This window comes from Vanellus vanellus (genome assembly GCF_965231255.1).
Source record: "Vanellus vanellus genome assembly, contig: HAP1_SCAFFOLD_908, whole genome shotgun sequence".
NCBI lineage: Eukaryota > Metazoa > Chordata > Aves > Charadriiformes > Charadriidae > Vanellus > Vanellus vanellus.
The window spans coordinates 54202-70582 of record NW_028127712.1 but is presented as its reverse complement, the minus strand read 5'-3'; the positions used below and the strand labels follow the sequence as shown (position 1 = coordinate 70582).

The 16381-nt window shown below is 54.4% G+C and overlaps 1 long non-coding RNA gene across 2 annotated transcripts; it reads right to left on the bottom strand.

Moving 5' to 3' along the window:
* Positions 1 to 11846: 11846 nt before the first annotated feature.
* On the bottom strand, positions 11847 to 16210 carry LOC309685086. Of its 2 annotated transcripts, XR_014270401.1 has the most exons (6): positions 16086 to 16210; positions 13914 to 14008; positions 13411 to 13549; positions 13139 to 13305; positions 12467 to 12505; positions 11847 to 12039 (listed from the first exon to the last, which is right to left on the bottom strand). It is a non-coding gene; the product is annotated as an uncharacterized lncRNA (long non-coding RNA). The 2 variants fall into 2 exon arrangements; XR_014270402.1 differs by lacking the exon at positions 12467 to 12505.
* Between the last annotated feature and the right edge of the window lie 171 nt (positions 16211 to 16381).

Here is a 16381-nt window from a genome sequence, read left to right as displayed (position 1 = left end):
GAGCCAGGGGGGAAAAGTCATGCTGGTCCTCACTGCCTCTGGGAACCCCTTCAAATGCCCCACACCTTTTGGACCTCTCTGTTTTCCTGTGGACTAGAACCTCAAAACCGCCATTTTTCACTCTCGGCACACTCCGGAGCAAGAAACGCAAACGTCCAGCCGCTGCTCCCACAGCAAAGGAGCCAGGGGGGAAAAGTCATGCTGGTCCTCACTGCCTCCGGGAACCCCTTCAAATGCCCCACACCTTTTGGACCTCTCTGCTTTCCTGTGGACTAAAACGTCAAAAGCACCATTTTTCACTCTCGGCACACTCCGGAGCAAAAAACGCAAACGTCCAGCCGCTGCTCCCACAGCAAAGGAGCCAGGGGGGAAAAGTCATGCTGGTCCTCACTGCCTCCGGGAACCCCTTCAAATGCCCCACACCTTTTGGACCTCTCTGCTTTCCTGTGGACTAGAACCTCAAAACCGCCATTTTTCACTCTCGGCACACTCCGGAGCAAAAAACGCAAACGTCCAGCCGCTGCTCCCACAGCAAAGGAGCCAGGGGGGAAAAGTCATGCTGGTCCTCACTGCCTCTGGGAACCCCTTCAAATGCCCCACACCTTTTGGACCTCTCTGCTTTCCTGTGGACTAGAACCTCAAAACCGCCATTTTTCACTCTCGGCACACTCCGCAGCAAAAAACGCAAACGTCCAGCCGCTGCTCCCACAGCAAAGGAGCCAGGGGGGAAAAGTCATGCTGGTCCTCACTGCCTCCGGGAACCCCTTCAAATGCCCCACACCTTTTGGACCTCTCTGCTTTCCTGTGGACTATAACCTCAAAACCGCCATTTTTCACTCTCGGCACACTCCGCAGCAAAAAACGCAAACGTCCAGCCGCTGCTCCCACAGCAAAGGAGCCAGGGGGGAAAAGTCATGCTGGTCCTCACTGCCTCCGGGAACCCCTTCAAATGCCCCACACCTTTTGGACCTCTCTGCTTTCCTGTGGACTAGAACCTCAAAAGCACCATTTTTCACTCTCGGCACACTCCGGAGCAAAAAACGCAAACGTCCGGCCGCTGCTCCCACAGCAAAGGAGCCAGGGGGGAAAAGTCATGCTGGTCCTCACTGCCTCCGGGAACCCCTTCAAATGCCCCACACCTTTTGGACCTCTCTGCTTTCCTGTGGACTAGAACCTCAAAACCGCCATTTTTCACTCTCGGCACACTCCGGAGCAAAAAACGCAAACGTCCAGCCGCTGCTCCCACAGCAAAGGAGCCAGGGGGGAAAAGTCATGCTGGTCCTCACTGCCTCCGGGAACCCCTTCAAATGCCCCACACCTTTTGGACCTCTCTGCTTTCCTGTGGACTAGAACCTCAAAACCGCCATTTTTCACTCTCGGCACACTCCGCAGCAAAAAACGCAAACGTCCAGCCGCTGCTCCCACAGCAAAGGAGCCAGGGGGGAAAAGTCATGCTGGTCCTCACTGCCTCCGGGAACCCCTTCAAATGCCCCACACCTTTTGGACCTCTCTGCTTTCCTGTGGACTAGAACCTCAAAACCGCCATTTTTCACTCTCGGCACACTCCGGAGCAAAAAACGCAAACGTCCAGCCGCTGCTCCCACAGCAAAGGAGCCAGGGGGGAAAAGTCATGCTGGTCCTCACTGCCTCCGGGAACCCCTTCAAATGCCCCACACCTTTTGGACCTCTCTGCTTTCCTGTGGACTAGAACCTCAAAACCGCCATTTTTCACTCTCGGCACACTCCGCAGCAAAAAACGCAAACGTCCAGCCGCTGCTCCCACAGCAAAGGAGCCAGGGGGGAAAAGTCATGCTGGTCCTCACTGCCTCCGGGAACCCCTTCAAATGCCCCACACCTTTTGGACCTCTCTGCTTTCCTGTGGACTAGAACCTCAAAACCGCCATTTTTCACTCTCGGCACACTCCGCAGCAAAAAACGCAAACGTCCAGCCGCTGCTCCCACAGCAAAGGAGCCAGGGGGGGAAAGTCATGCTGGTCCTCACTGCCTCCGGGAACCCCTTCAAATGCCCCACACCTTTTGGACCTCTCTGCTTTCCTGTGGACTAGAACCTCAAAACCGCCATTTTTCACTCTCGGCACACTCCGGAGCAAAAAACGCAAACGTCCAGCCGCTGCTCCCACAGCAAAGGAGCCAGGGGGGAAAAGTCATGCTGGTCCTCACTGCCTCCGGGAACCCCTTCAAATGCCCCACACCTTTTGGACCTCTCTGCTTTCCTGTGGACTAGAACCTCAAAACCGCCATTTTTCACTCTCGGCACACTCCGGAGCAAAAAACGCAAACGTCCAGCCGCTGCTCCCACAGCAAAGGAGCCAGGGGGGAAAAGTCATGCTGGTCCTCACTGCCTCCGGGAACCCCTTCAAATGCCCCACACCTTTTGGACCTCTCTGCTTTCCTGTGGACTAGAACCTCAAAACCGCCATTTTTCACTCTCGGCACACTCCGCAGCAAAAAACGCAAACGTCCAGCCGCTGCTCCCACAGCAAAGGAGCCAGGGGGGAAAAGTCATGCTGGTCCTCACTGCCTCCGGGAACCCCTTCAAATGCCCCACACCTTTTGGACCTCTCTGCTTTCCTGTGGACTAGAACCTCAAAACCGCCATTTTTCACTCTCGGCACACTCCGCAGCAAAAAACGCAAACGTCCAGCCGCTGCTCCCACAGCAAAGGAGCCAGGGGGGAAAAGTCATGCTGGTCCTCACTGCCTCCGGGAAACCCTTCAAATGCCCCACACCTTTTGGACCTCTCTGCTTTCCTGTGGACTAGAACCTCAAAAGCACCATTTTTCACTCTCGGCACACTCCGGAGCAAAAAACGCAAACGTCCGGCCGCTGCTCCCACAGCAAAGGAGCCAGGGGGGAAAAGTCATGCTGGTCCTCACTGCCTCCGGGAACCCCTTCAAATGCCCCACACTTTTTGGACCTCTCTGCTTTCCTGTGGACTAGAACCTCAAAACCGCCATTTTTCACTCTCGGCACACTCCGCAGCAAAAAACGAAAACGTCCAGCCGCTGCTCCCACAGCAAAGGAGCCAGGGGGGAAAAGTCATGCTGGTCCTCACTGCCTCCGGGAAACCCTTCAAATGCCCCACACCTTTTGGACCTCTCTGCTTTCCTGTGGACTAGAACCTCAAAACCGCCATTTTTCACTTTCGGCACACTCCGGAGCAAAAAACGCAAACGTCCAGCCGCTGCTCCCACAGCAAAGGAGCCAGGGGGGAAAAGTCATGCTGGTCCTCACTGCCTCCGGGAACCCCTTCAAATGCCCCACACCTTTTGGACCTCTCTGCTTTCCTGTGGACTAGAACCTCAAAACCGCCATTTTTCACTCTCGGCACACTCCGCAGCAAAAAACGAAAACGTCCAGCCGCTGCTCCCACAGCAAAGGAGCCAGGGGGGAAAAGTCATGCTGGTCCTCACTGCCTCCGGGAACCCCTTCAAATGCCCCACACCTTTTGGACCTCTCTGCTTTCCTGTGGACTATAACCTCAAAACCGCCGTTTTTCACTCTCGGCACACTCCGGAGCAAAAAACGCAAACGTCCAGCTGCTGCTCCCACAGGAAAGGAGCCAGGGGGGAAAAGTCATGCTGGTCCTCACTGCCTCCGGGAACCCCTTCAAATGCCCCACACCTTTTGGACCTCTCTGCTTTCCTGTGGACTAGAACCTCAAAACCGCCATTTTTCACTCTCGGCACACTCCGCAGCAAAAAACGCAAACGTCCAGCCGCTGCTCCCACAGCAAAGGAGCCAGGGGGGAAAAGTCATGCTGGTCCTCACTGCCTCCGGGAACCCCTTCAAATGCCCCACACCTTTTGGACCTCTCTGCTTTCCTGTGGACTAGAACCTCAAAACCGCCATTTTTCACTCTCGGCACACTCCGGAGCAAAAAACGCAAACGTCCAGCCACTGCTCCCACAGCAAAGGAGCCAGGGGGGAAAAGTCATGCTGGTCCTCACTGCCTCCGGGAACCCCTTCAAATGCCCCACACCTTTTGGACCTCTCTGCTTTCCTGTGGACTATAACCTCAAAACCGCCATTTTTCACTCTCGGCACACTCTGGAGCAAAAAACGCAAACGTCCAGCCGCTGCTCTCACAGCAAAGGAGCCAGGGGGGAAAAGTCATGCTGGTCCTCACTGCCTCCGGGAACCCCTTCAAATGCCCCACACCTTTTGGACCTCTCTGCTTTCCTGTGGACTAGAACCTCAAAACCGCCATTTTTCACTTCCGTCAGCCTCCGGAGCAAAAAACGCAAACGTCCAGCCGCTGCTCCCACAGCAAAGGAGCCAGGGGGGAAAAGTCATGCTGGTCCTCACTACCTCCGGGAACCCCTTCAAATGCCCCACACCTTTTGGACCTCTCTGCTTTCCTGTGGACTAGAACCTCAAAACCGCCATTTTTCACTCTCGGCACACTCCGCAGCAAAAAACGCAAACGTCCAGCCGCTGCTCCCACAGCAAAGGAGCCAGGGGGGAAAAGTCATGCTGGTCCTCACTGCCTCTGGGAACCCCTTCAAATGCCCCACACCTTTTGGACCTCTCTGCTTTCCTGTGGACTAGAACCTCAAAACCGCCATTTTTCACTCTCGGCACACTCCGCAGCAAAAAACGCAAACGTCCAGCCGCTGCTCCCACAGCAAAGAAGCCAGGGGGGAAAAGTCATGCTGGTCCTCACTGCCTCCGGGAACCCCTTCAAATGCCCCACACCTTTTGGACCTCTCTGCTTTCCTGTGGACTAGAACCTCAAAACCGCCATTTTTCACTCTCGTCAGCCTCCGGAGCAAAAAACGCAAACGTCCAGCCGCTGCTCCCACAGCAAAGGAGCCAGGGGGGAAAAGTCATGCTGGTCCTCACTGCCTCCGGGAACCCCTTCAAATGCCCCACACCTTTTGGACCTCTCTGTTTTCCTGTGGACTAGAACCTCAAAACCGCCATTTTTCACTCTCGGCACACTCCGCAGCAAAAAACGCAAACGTCCAGCCGCTGCTCCCACAGCAAAGGAGCCAGGGGGGAAAAGTCATGCTGGTCCTCACTGCCTCCGGGAACCCCTTCAAATGCCCCACACCTTTTGGACCTCTCTGCTTTCCTGTGGACTAGAACCTCAAAACCGCCATTTTTCACTCTCGGCACACTCCGCAGCAAAAAACGCAAACGTCCAGCCGCTGCTCCCACAGCAAAGGAGCCAGGGGGGAAAAGTCATGCTGGTCCTCACTGCCTCCGGGAACCCCTTCAAATGCCCCACACCTTTTGGACCTCTCTGCTTTCCTGTGGACTAGAACCTCAAAACCGCCATTTTTCACTCTCGGCACACTCCGCAGCAAAAAACGCAAACGTCCAGCCGCTGCTCCCACAGCAAAGGAGCCAGGGGGGAAAAGTCATGCTGGTCCTCACTGCCTCCGGGAACCCCTTCAAATGCCCCACACCTTTTGGACCTCTCTGCTTTCCTGTGGACTAGAACCTCAAAACCGCCATTTTTCACTCTCGGCACACTCCGCAGCAAAAAACGCAAACGTCCAGCCGCTGCTCCCACAGCAAAGGAGCCAGGGGGGAAAAGTCATGCTGGTCCTCACTGCCTCCGGGAACCCCTTCAAATGCCCCACACCTTTTGGACCTCTCTGCTTTCCTGTGGACTAGAACCTCAAAACCGCCATTTTTCACTCTCGGCACACTCCGCAGCAAAAAACGCAAACGTCCAGCCGCTGCTCCCACAGCAAAGGAGCCAGGGGGGAAAAGTCATGCTGGTCCTCACTGCCTCCGGGAACCCCTTCAAATGCCCCACACCTTTTGGACCTCTCTGCTTTCCTGTGGACTAGAACCTCAAAACCGCCATTTTTCACTCTCGGCACACTCCGGAGCAAAAAACGCAAACGTCCAGCCGCTGCTCCCACAGCAAAGGAGCCAGGGGGGAAAAGTCATGCTGGTCCTCACTGCCTCCGGGAACCCCTTCAAATGCCCCACACCTTTTGGACCTCTCTGCTTTCCTGTGGACTAGAACCTCAAAACCGCCATTTTTCACTCTCGGCACACTCCGGAGCAAAAAACGCAAACGTCCAGCCGCTGCTCCCACAGCAAAGGAGCCAGGGGGGAAAAGTCATGCTGGTCCTCACTGCCTCCGGGAACCCCTTCAAATGCCCCACACCTTTTGGACCTCTCTGCTTTCCTGTGGACTAGAACCTCAAAACCGCCATTTTTCACTCTCGGCACACTCCGCAGCAAAAAACGCAAACGTCCAGCCGCTGCTCCCACAGCAAAGGAGCCAGGGGGGAAAAGTCATGCTGGTCCTCACTGCCTCCGGGAACCCCTTCAAATGCCCCACACCTTTTGGACCTCTCTGCTTTCCTGTGGACTAGAACCTCAAAACCGCCATTTTTCACTCTCGGCACACTCCGCAGCAAAAAACGCAAACGTCCAGCCGCTGCTCCCACCGCAAAGGAGCCAGGGGGGAAAAGTCATGCTGGTCCTCACTGCCTCCGGGAACCCCTTCAAATGCCCCACACCTTTTGGACCTCTCTGCTTTCCTGTGGACTAGAACCTCAAAACCGCCATTTTTCACTCTCGGCACACTCCGGAGCAAAAAACGCAAACGTCCAGCCGCTGCTCCCACAGCAAAGGAGCCAGGGGGGAAAAGTCATGCTGGTCCTCACTGCCTCCGGGAACCCCTTCAAATGCCCCACACCTTTTGGACCTCTCTGCTTTCCTGTGGACTAGAACCTCAAAACCGCCATTTTTCACTCTCGTCAGCCTCCGGAGCAAAAAACGCAAACGTCCAGCCGCTGCTCCCACAGCAAAGGAGCCAGGGGGGAAAAGTCATGCTGGTCCTCACTGCCTCCGGGAACCCCTTCAAATGCCCCACACCTTTTGGACCTCTCTGCTTTCCTGTGGACTATAACCTCAAAACCGCCATTTTTCACTCTCGGCACACTCCGCAGCAAAAAACGCAAACGTCCGGCCGCTGCTCCCACAGCAAAGGAGCCAGGGGGGAAAAGTCATGCTGGTCCTCACTGCCTCCGGGAACCCCTTCAAATGCCCCACACCTTTTGGACCTCTCTGCTTTCCTGTGGACTAGAACCTCAAAACCGCCATTTTTCACTCTCGGCACACTCCGCAGCAAAAAACGCAAACGTCCAGCCGCTGCTCCCACAGCAAAGGAGCCAGGGGGGAAAAGTCATGCTGGTCCTCACTGCCTCCGGGAACCCCTTCAAATGCCCCACACCTTTTGGACCTCTCTGCTTTCCTGTGGACTAGAACCTCAAAACCGCCATTTTTCACTTTCGTCAGCCTCCGGAGCAAAAAACGCAAACGTCCAGCCGCTGCTCCCACAGCAAAGGAGCCAGGGGGGAAAAGTCATGCTGGTCCTCACTGCCTCCGGGAACCCCTTCAAATGCCCCACACCTTTTGGACCTCTCTGCTTTCCTGTGGACTATAACCTCAAAACCGCCATTTTTCACTCTCGGCACACTCCGCAGCAAAAAACGCAAACGTCCAGCCGCTGCTCCCACAGCAAAGGAGCCAGGGGGGAAAAGTCATGCTGGTCCTCACTGCCTCCGGGAACCCCTTCAAATGCCCCACACCTTTTGGACCTCTCTGCTTTCCTGGTGACTATAACCTCAAAAGCACCATTTTTCACTCTCGGCACACTCCGGAGCGAAAAAGGCAAACGTCCAGCCGCTGCTCCCACAGCAAAGGAGCCAGGGGGGAAAAGTCATGCTGGTCCTCACTGCCTCCGGGAACCCCTTCAAATGCCCCACACCTTTTGGACCTCTCTGCTTTCCTGTGGACTAGAACCTCAAAACCGCCATTTTTCACTCTCGGCACACTCCGGAGCAAAAAACGCAAACGTCCAGCCGCTGCTCCCACAGCAAAGGAGCCAGGGGGGAAAAGTCATGCTGGTCCTCACTGCCTCCGGGAACCCCTTCAAATGCCCCACACCTTTTGGACCTCTCTGCTTTCCTGTGGACTAGAACCTCAAAACCGCCATTTTTCACTCTCGGCACACTCCGCAGCAAAAAACGCAAACGTCCAGCCGCTGCTCCCACAGCAAAGGAGCCAGGGGGGAAAAGTCATGCTGGTCCTCACTGCCTCCGGGAACCCCTTCAAATGCCCCACACCTTTTGGACCTCTCTGCTTTCCTGTGGACTATAACCTCAAAACCGCCATTTTTCACTCTCGGCACACTCCGGAGCAAAAAACGCAAACGTCCAGCCGCTGCTCCCACAGCAAAGGAGCCAGGGGGGAAAAGTCATGCTGGTCCTCACTGCCTCCGGGAACCCCTTCAAATGCCCCACACCTTTTGGACCTCTCTGCTTTCCTGTGGACTAGAACCTCAAAACCGCCATTTTTCACTCTCGGCACACTCCGCAGCAAAAAACGCAAACGTCCAGCCGCTGCTCCCACAGCAAAGGAGCCAGGGGGGAAAAGTCATGCTGGTCCTCACTGCCTCCGGGAACCCCTTCAAATGCCCCACACCTTTTGGACCTCTCTGCTTTCCTGGTGACTATAACCTCAGAAGCACCATTTTTCACTCTCGGCACACTCCGCAGCAAAAAACGCAAACGTCCAGCCGCTGCTCCCACAGCAAAGGAGCCAGGGGGGAAAAGTCATGCTGGTCCTCACTGCCTCTGGGAACCCCTTCAAATGCCCCACACCTTTTGGACCTCTCTGCTTTCCTGTGGACTAGAACCTCAAAACCGCCATTTTTCACTCTCGGCACACTCCGGAGCAAAAAACGCAAACGTCCAGCCGCTGCTCCCACAGCAAAGGAGCCAGGGGGGAAAAGTCATGCTGGTCCTCACTGCCTCCGGGAACCCCTTCAAATGCCCCACACCTTTTGGACCTCTCTGCTTTCCCGTGGACTATAACCTCAAAAGCACCATTTTTCACTTTCGTCAGACTCCGGAGCAAAAAACGCAAACGTCCGGCCGCTGCTCCCACAGCAAAGGAGCCAGGGGGGAAAAGTCATGCTGGTCCTCACTGCCTCCGGGAACCCCTTCAAATGCCCCACACCTTTTGGACCTCTCTGCTTTCCTGTGGACTAGAACCTCAAAACCGCCATTTTTCACTCTCGGCACACTCCGCAGCAAAAAACGCAAACGTCCAGCCGCTGCTCCCACAGCAAAGGAGCCAGGGGGGAAAAGTCATGCTGGTCCTCACTGCCTCCGGGAACCCCTTCAAATGCCCCACACCTTTTGGACCTCTCTGCTTTCCTGTGGACTAGAACCTCAAAACCGCCATTTTTCACTCTCGGCACACTCTGGAGCAAAAAACGCAAACGTCCAGCCGCTGCTCCCACAGCAAAGGAGCCAGGGGGGAAAAGTCATGCTGGTCCTCACTGCCTCCGGGAACCCCTTCAAATGCCCCACACCTTTTGGACCTCTCTGCTTTCCTGTGGACTAGAACCTCAAAACCGCCATTTTTCACTCTCGGCACACTCCGCAGCAAAAAACGCAAACGTCCAGCCGCTGCTCCCACAGCAAAGGAGCCAGGGGGGAAAAGTCATGCTGGTCCTCACTGCCTCCGGGAACCCCTTCAAATGCCCCACACCTTTTGGACCTCTGTGCTTTCCTGTGGACTAGAACCTCAAAACCGCCATTTTTCACTCTCGGCACACTCCGCAGCAAAAAACGCAAACGTCCAGCCGCTGCTCCCACAGCAAAGGAGCCAGGGGGGAAAAGTCATGCTGGTCCTCACTGCCTCCGGGAACCCCTTCAAATGCCCCACACCTTTTGGACCTCTCTGCTTTCCTGTGGACTAGAACCTCAAAACCGCCATTTTTCACTCTCGGCACACTCCGCAGCAAAAAACGCAAACGCCCAGCCGCTGCTCCCACAGCAAAGGAGCCGGGGGGAAAAGTCATGCTGGTCCTCACTGCCTCCGGGAACCCCTTCAAATGCCCCACACCTTTTGGACCTCTCTGCTTTCCTGTGGACTATAACCTCAAAACCGTCATTTTTTCACTTTCGTCAGACTCCGGAGCAAAAAACGCAAACGTCCAGCCGCTGCTCCCACAGCAAAGGAGCCAGGGGGGAAAAGTCATGCTGGTCCTCACTGCCTCCGGGAACCCCTTCAAATGCCCCACACACTTCGGCCCTCTCTGCTTTCCTATGGACTCCATCCTCAAAACCATAGTTTTTCACTCTCGGCAGTTTTTTTAAACCCTTGGCCCCGTCCCACCATCACCTCACTGGTCCTACCTGGGCTGCCCCAGCCCACAGCTGGAGCCCATCAGGTCCGGGGGCCATTGCCAGAGCTCCACAGCACATTGCCCCCTCCCCTGCCCCTTTCCCCAGCCACGACCTCTGCACGCAGGGGATGCAAACACATTTGGGGCACAGAAGGGGCTGAAAAAGTTTGTTCATTAATGCACGCAAGAAATCCCAGCAGTGAGTTGGCTGTAAGGCTCAGTACCCAAACACAACACAACAGAGGGAGAAAAGGCAAGAGAAAAGCAGGAAGAAGGACAGAGGGACATAGAGAAGAGGTGTGAGACAGGGAAGCAGAAAACAGGACGCTACAAACAGGAGAGGGGCGGGCAGTGGGACAGCCATGACTGACGGGCACTTCCGGTATCCTGGAGGACCGTGGGGCCTTAGAGATCAACGTCGGAGGACTGATAGGCACTTCCGCTATGCTGGAGGTCCGCGGGACAATAGAGATTGACTTCCGGTGGACTGACCGGTACTTCCGGTGTCCTGGAGGACTGCGGGACCATAGAGATAGACTTCCGGAAGACTGACGGGACTTCCGGTGTGCTGGAGGACTGACGGACAGTAGAGATCGATTTCTGGAGGACTGACGGGCACTTCCGTGCGGCTCCGGAGCGCAGTTAGAGCTGGCAGCGGAGCGCTGATGGCCACTCTCGGGGCCGGGCGGGGGGCACAGAGGCCGCTCCAGGTGGCGGGGAGGCCGCTAGAGCTCCGCCGCTGCCGCTTCGTCTTCGGTCGCCGCTGTCTCGGTGCCGCCCCGACCTCAGGGAGGCCGTGCATGCGCCCGAGCTGCTCGGTGGCCGGGCGGCAGCAGCGAACACGGCAAACTGCCACCGGGGGGGTACCACTGCGCACGCGCGGCTCCCGGGCGGACGGCAGCGCCCCGCTCGTTGTCTGTCCCTGAGCGCTCATCAGCGTGATGAGCGCCGACCGGTCTCAGCCCGGTTTATTCCATGCAGAACCAGAGTCGGGGGGGGTTGGGGTATTTTGGGGCTGCGGCAGCGGCTCCCGCTCTGTGTGCAGTGCATGGCACCTTCCAATAGAGATTAGAGGGAGGGCAAGATTTTAAATCCTTTCTATAAAGAGGCGTTCTTTGCATTTTAAAAACATTATATAGCGTAGACGTTTACAATTCTGTATCTATTTATACATAAATATTTAGGGCATATATATTATCTGTTTACACATATATAGAATATCTGTATGGACATATCTATTCCAAATTATATATTAACGCTTACTTATTATATAGAACATCTAATTAACTACCTGTTTAAACATATTTCAACACTATCATATATTTTAAAAAATATAACTTTAAAAAAATCTTTTTATATTCTACAATCCTTTATGTAAGACAATCGCATAATAGTTGGAGATACAGGTTTTTATTTTGAACTCTTTTTATATACATAAATATTTTTTATCAATATATTGAAAAAAATAGAGATTTTACTCTTTTTCAATGTCTCATGCATATAGTTACAGGTGTTCGTGTTTTTTAATCCCCAAATGAATTGTCAGATGTTTTGGGGCTGTGACCCACCTCCTTTGGGGCAATGCCCACATGACACACACACCCACCCATCCCCCACTCACCTGCTCCTCCACTGCATCATCGCCCTCCCCTGGGGACCTTGGTCTGCCCCAAATGACATCATCACCCACACAGATACACATACCACTTTTTATCCCCCTCCCCCAAAAGGCACAAAGCCACCGCACCCAGGGCTGGTCCCGTCCCCTCGGGGCGCTCAACCACCCGCAGGCAAACCTGGGCGGGGGGGGACGTCTATTGAGCGTCACCAGACCTGTACGGCGACACCTGAAACACAAAAAGCCCCAATTATATTTCATTTTTATTTTTGTTCGTATTATATTTGTTAACCTAACAAAGAGCACAGAAGAAAGCAGAGGAATTCCCTCACACCGAGGCACGGGGCGGCAGCGCAGCCACAGGAGGACTCCTGTAGGGAAACAGCTCAGCGCCAAATACAGCGTGGCCTTTCAAAGCCAGAGCGACTGGAACTCTTCCGGTCAGTATTAAGACTAAGTGCCGCCTGCTGCCATTCTGAGCAGGCAGTAAACCCTCGGGCTGGCTCTGGGAAACCCCTCCTGCCTTCCTCACGGCGCTGCCGCGGGGACCTCCCCCTGCCAGGCTGCCGCACAGGGCTGGGCCGTGACCAGAATCGACGCGACGGACCCCCTCAAACAGCTACAGCCTTTGCACCACCGGCGCCACTGCTGCACACCTTGCTGGGTCGATGGAGCCGGAAGGGAAGGGTAAAACTCTGAAGAGTGTAATGAACAAGAAAGAACAAAGCTCAGTCGTTCACTTTATGCTGAAAAGGTGCACGTATGCTTATAGATAGATAGATCTATCTGCAATAAAAACACTTACACCACAAAGATATTTGACTTGCCTTTGGCACTAATTGAACTTGCCCAACTGTCAGTCGATACCATTAAACTGTCCATCTCCAAAATACACAGCTATAATTCGACCCGGGGGTTTGTGTGTGCTGCACAATTAGCGGGGACACGTGGCCAGCTGCCCTGCCCAGGAGAGATGCTACTGAACTACCGCAGCAAATGCACCGCTGACAGCCAGACAGAAACCCCGCTAATATTTGGTTGCCTCTTTTTAAACATTTACTTTTTATACATTTTTTTAAGACGTCCCTGTTTTTAAAGCTTTAAAACAAAATACCTAACTGCCTAAGTACACCTAATAAATTGTATGCTACAGCCATTTGGCAGTTGCAATTAAAACAACGCAAATCAGTTTGTAAGTTATACGATTTTAACCTTTTTTAAAGTTCAATTTAGGATAGAAAAATCAGCAAGATAAAAAATCCCCCACATGATTTTACTGGGGAGGGGGGGATCAAATCCCCAGTGCTGCAATCCATAAGGGTACCTACCAAAAAGGACCGACAGATGGTCTGATGCTTTTGGCTGTGCTGCATGTGCAGAGGAACACGTTGTTATGACATCTCGCCTGTTACAACTGAGAACCCAAAGACTGGCGATGCCATCAAATTCAGAAGACGGGCTGTGCTTGGGCCTTTGGAAGGAAATTGACTTTTTCCTGTTTTTTTTTTAAAAAGAGAGTGCAAAATCTTGGTGCCGAACAAGGATGTTACGGAAGCAATAACTCACCAAAACCACATCGGGACTCGCTGTCACCACTTACAAGGCTGTAATGCTTCTCGGCAAAGCCCGGAACACACGCAGAAGCCACGCTGATTTGTCCCGCTTCGTCCATATCTCTTCCCTGACCTCGACTGCTTTTCGTACACAGGCTAGTATCTCCGAAAGGTTTTCCAGTACCGCTAGAAGGTATTTTAAAAACTTGTTGACCGAAAAAGCATAAAGGTTTTATCACGAAAGCAAAGTCTGTTTCTTTGGAACATCTGAACCCTTACCAACACTTTCTTCCCTCTTTTAGTACAACACTATTTTCACAGTGCCAGTTAACGGTAAGCGCACAGAAAGAGAAGATTATGCTTTCGGGAGGACAAAAGAAGCAGAGGGAAGGAAGCTTTACATTGGCACAACATGCTCCAGAACACACCTTATTTTTAATACATTCAAATATTTCATCAAAAAACGAGATTCAGCACATCCTTCCTGTTAACTTCAGAATCCGCACAACAAGGACCTTAGGAAAAACACAGACACACATCAGAGACGTACCTCGTCCTCGCAGACCACTCTGGATCCTTTCCATCTGTCCCGTACCGTCAGGCAGAAGAAAGGGCGACCGCGGAGAAAGGCTGGCCGTTGACAATCTGCCGAGAGAGGAAAAAACCCTTTAGCATAAAGCTGGGTAGGAGTCTCAAGCTGCCTTATTCCCTGAAGGTTTGCCAAGAAGACAGCTGAGCGGAGGAAAAAGTACTTGGCATCATCTTTGGGACGGTTCTTGGGGCAGGCCACGAGAGCTCTTGCATTTTTCAGACAACCCTGCCTTTTGTTGACTCTTCAGTTGCACTAGAGCCACCTTCCCGGCTGCACACAGGTGACAGACACGGACAGGTACGTCTTCTCAAGCCTACGTACAGCCAAGGTTTCCTCACCCTAGACGGCCCGAGGTGAGCATTTTTGTTACAGGGTACAGCAACCCACCGGCCCGCTGAACCGCCTCCTTCCAGAAAAGCAATGATTTTTGCCAGGCCCTTTCTCCAGACGGTCAAGAGCTTTTAAAACCACCAGAGAGGTGCCTGGCGTGGATTTAACCCCCCAGGGAAGAGGCCAGGCTCCTCGCCAGCAGAAGGACCACTCGCCTCCCCGCTGCTCATGGCTCCTCGCTGGGGACAGTCCAGCCTGCACGCAGCCGCTCCTTCTCCTTACAAGCTCCAGTTACTTGCAACTGTCTGGGCTTTTCACAAGGGTGTCCTTCAATCACTGTCATAACTTGAGTATTGTGATTAAACACCACAGCTGACACGGTATAAATATCAATTAGTTTGTGTGACTAATTACTTAATAATTAAACAGCATACAAAAAAAGAGCTGGACTCAAAAAGGAGAGGGTTCTGATGTGTGGAAATGAGACTCCAGAGACTCCACAACTGAGAAGGCTGTAAAGTAGGTATGTTTATTCGGCGCCGGGCAGCACAGGGGGCCGCCCCACCACAATCGTGCACACCCAATGTACTTAATTACATAATCATAAGATTTCCCAATACACCTATACATATGCATAACCTGTCCCCGCTTAGTATTAAAATTAGCTCTAAGAAGTCATTTTCATAAACTCTTCCCAACTGCGCTTGCGCAGCGTCTCCTGGTAGTGGTCACTGAGGGTCGTGAGGATGAAGGCTGCTGATTCTTCTTCATCACCACAAGTAACCTTTTGTCCCTGCGCAGACTCAGTTCTTTGGTCTTTGTCCAGACCGCAGGGTTGGTTTCAGCCGCTTTTCAAGGCCTTCTCTTATTCGTTATCAGGAGCTGTCCTTGGCAATGTCTCAAGACTTCTTGCTTTATCCATTTTTTTTTTTTTTTTTAATCAGGCCCGCCCTTTAGGTTATGAATCACTACTAATCAATCAGTACACAGTGTGTTATTGTCTCTATCATATACCCCCGACTCAGTTCTCCGCAAAGACCCCCTCAGACACAGAGTTCAGTCTGCTGCACGCCTGCCTCCTGAACTCGGGGGTCCCACAGAACCAGACCCCCACCTCGGGGGAGGCTCCACACACCCTGCCCACCCCCTGCTTTACCCCGCAGCCTCCAATGCCCTCCCACCCCTCTCTGCCTCCCACCCCACTACAAAACCAGCCAAATGGGAGTCTGCTCTCGGCCACCCAAACCAGTTCACTTACCACCGTTTCCGAGCCCCAAACCCCAGTTCCTGGGCCTCTTCTCAAGCCCCAAAAACGCAGGACTGGACCCCCGCTCCTCAGCCCAGAGCCACACAACTCCGTCTGTTTCTCAGCCCCCAAACCAGCCCCGGGAGCCTGCTTTCCAGCCCCAAGGGCAGAACACCTGCTTTCGAATTCAGGCTCCCAAACAGCTCACCCCCTCTGCTTCCTCAACCCCTCCGCAGCCCCCGCGGGCCATGCTGAGGGCCGGGGGCGGCGCAGCCACCCCACAGCCCGCCACCCCCAGGGCCCACAGACACTTTTGGGGAGCGCTGGGCAAGTGCGGAGGGCCCGACCCCACCGCGCTGCGGGGAAGCACCGGCACGGCCCGGGGAACCGCTTCACTATCGCCCTTTCGCGCTTTATTTCTCCGGCACCACCAGCTCCGCACCCCAGGCCGAAAGGCTCCGCAGGGAGCCCGGCCCAGACACCCCCGTTTCGAGCCTGCAGTACCCCCCCCTCAGGCCCCCTGTTCGCCCAGACCCCCTCAGGTCCCCCCTCACCTTAACGCGCTGCCAACTGTCTCAATACGTGCTCACGACGTGCTCGCGGCGGCACCGCGGGCCGGGCCGGGCCCGGCCCGGGACCCGTTCGCTGGACCCCACTTTGTCCCCCGCGCCGCGCCGCTCCGCTGCGACTTCGAGCTGGGCGCCATTTTACCCCGGCCCCCTCCGCTTCCGGAGCGCTCCCGACGGCCCGCCCACTCCTCGCGACCATTGGCCGTCTCCCGTAACCCCGCCTTGGAGCCCCGTTCCATTGGTCTGGGGTCGCGTCAATCTCCCTCTCGCCCCACCCCGAC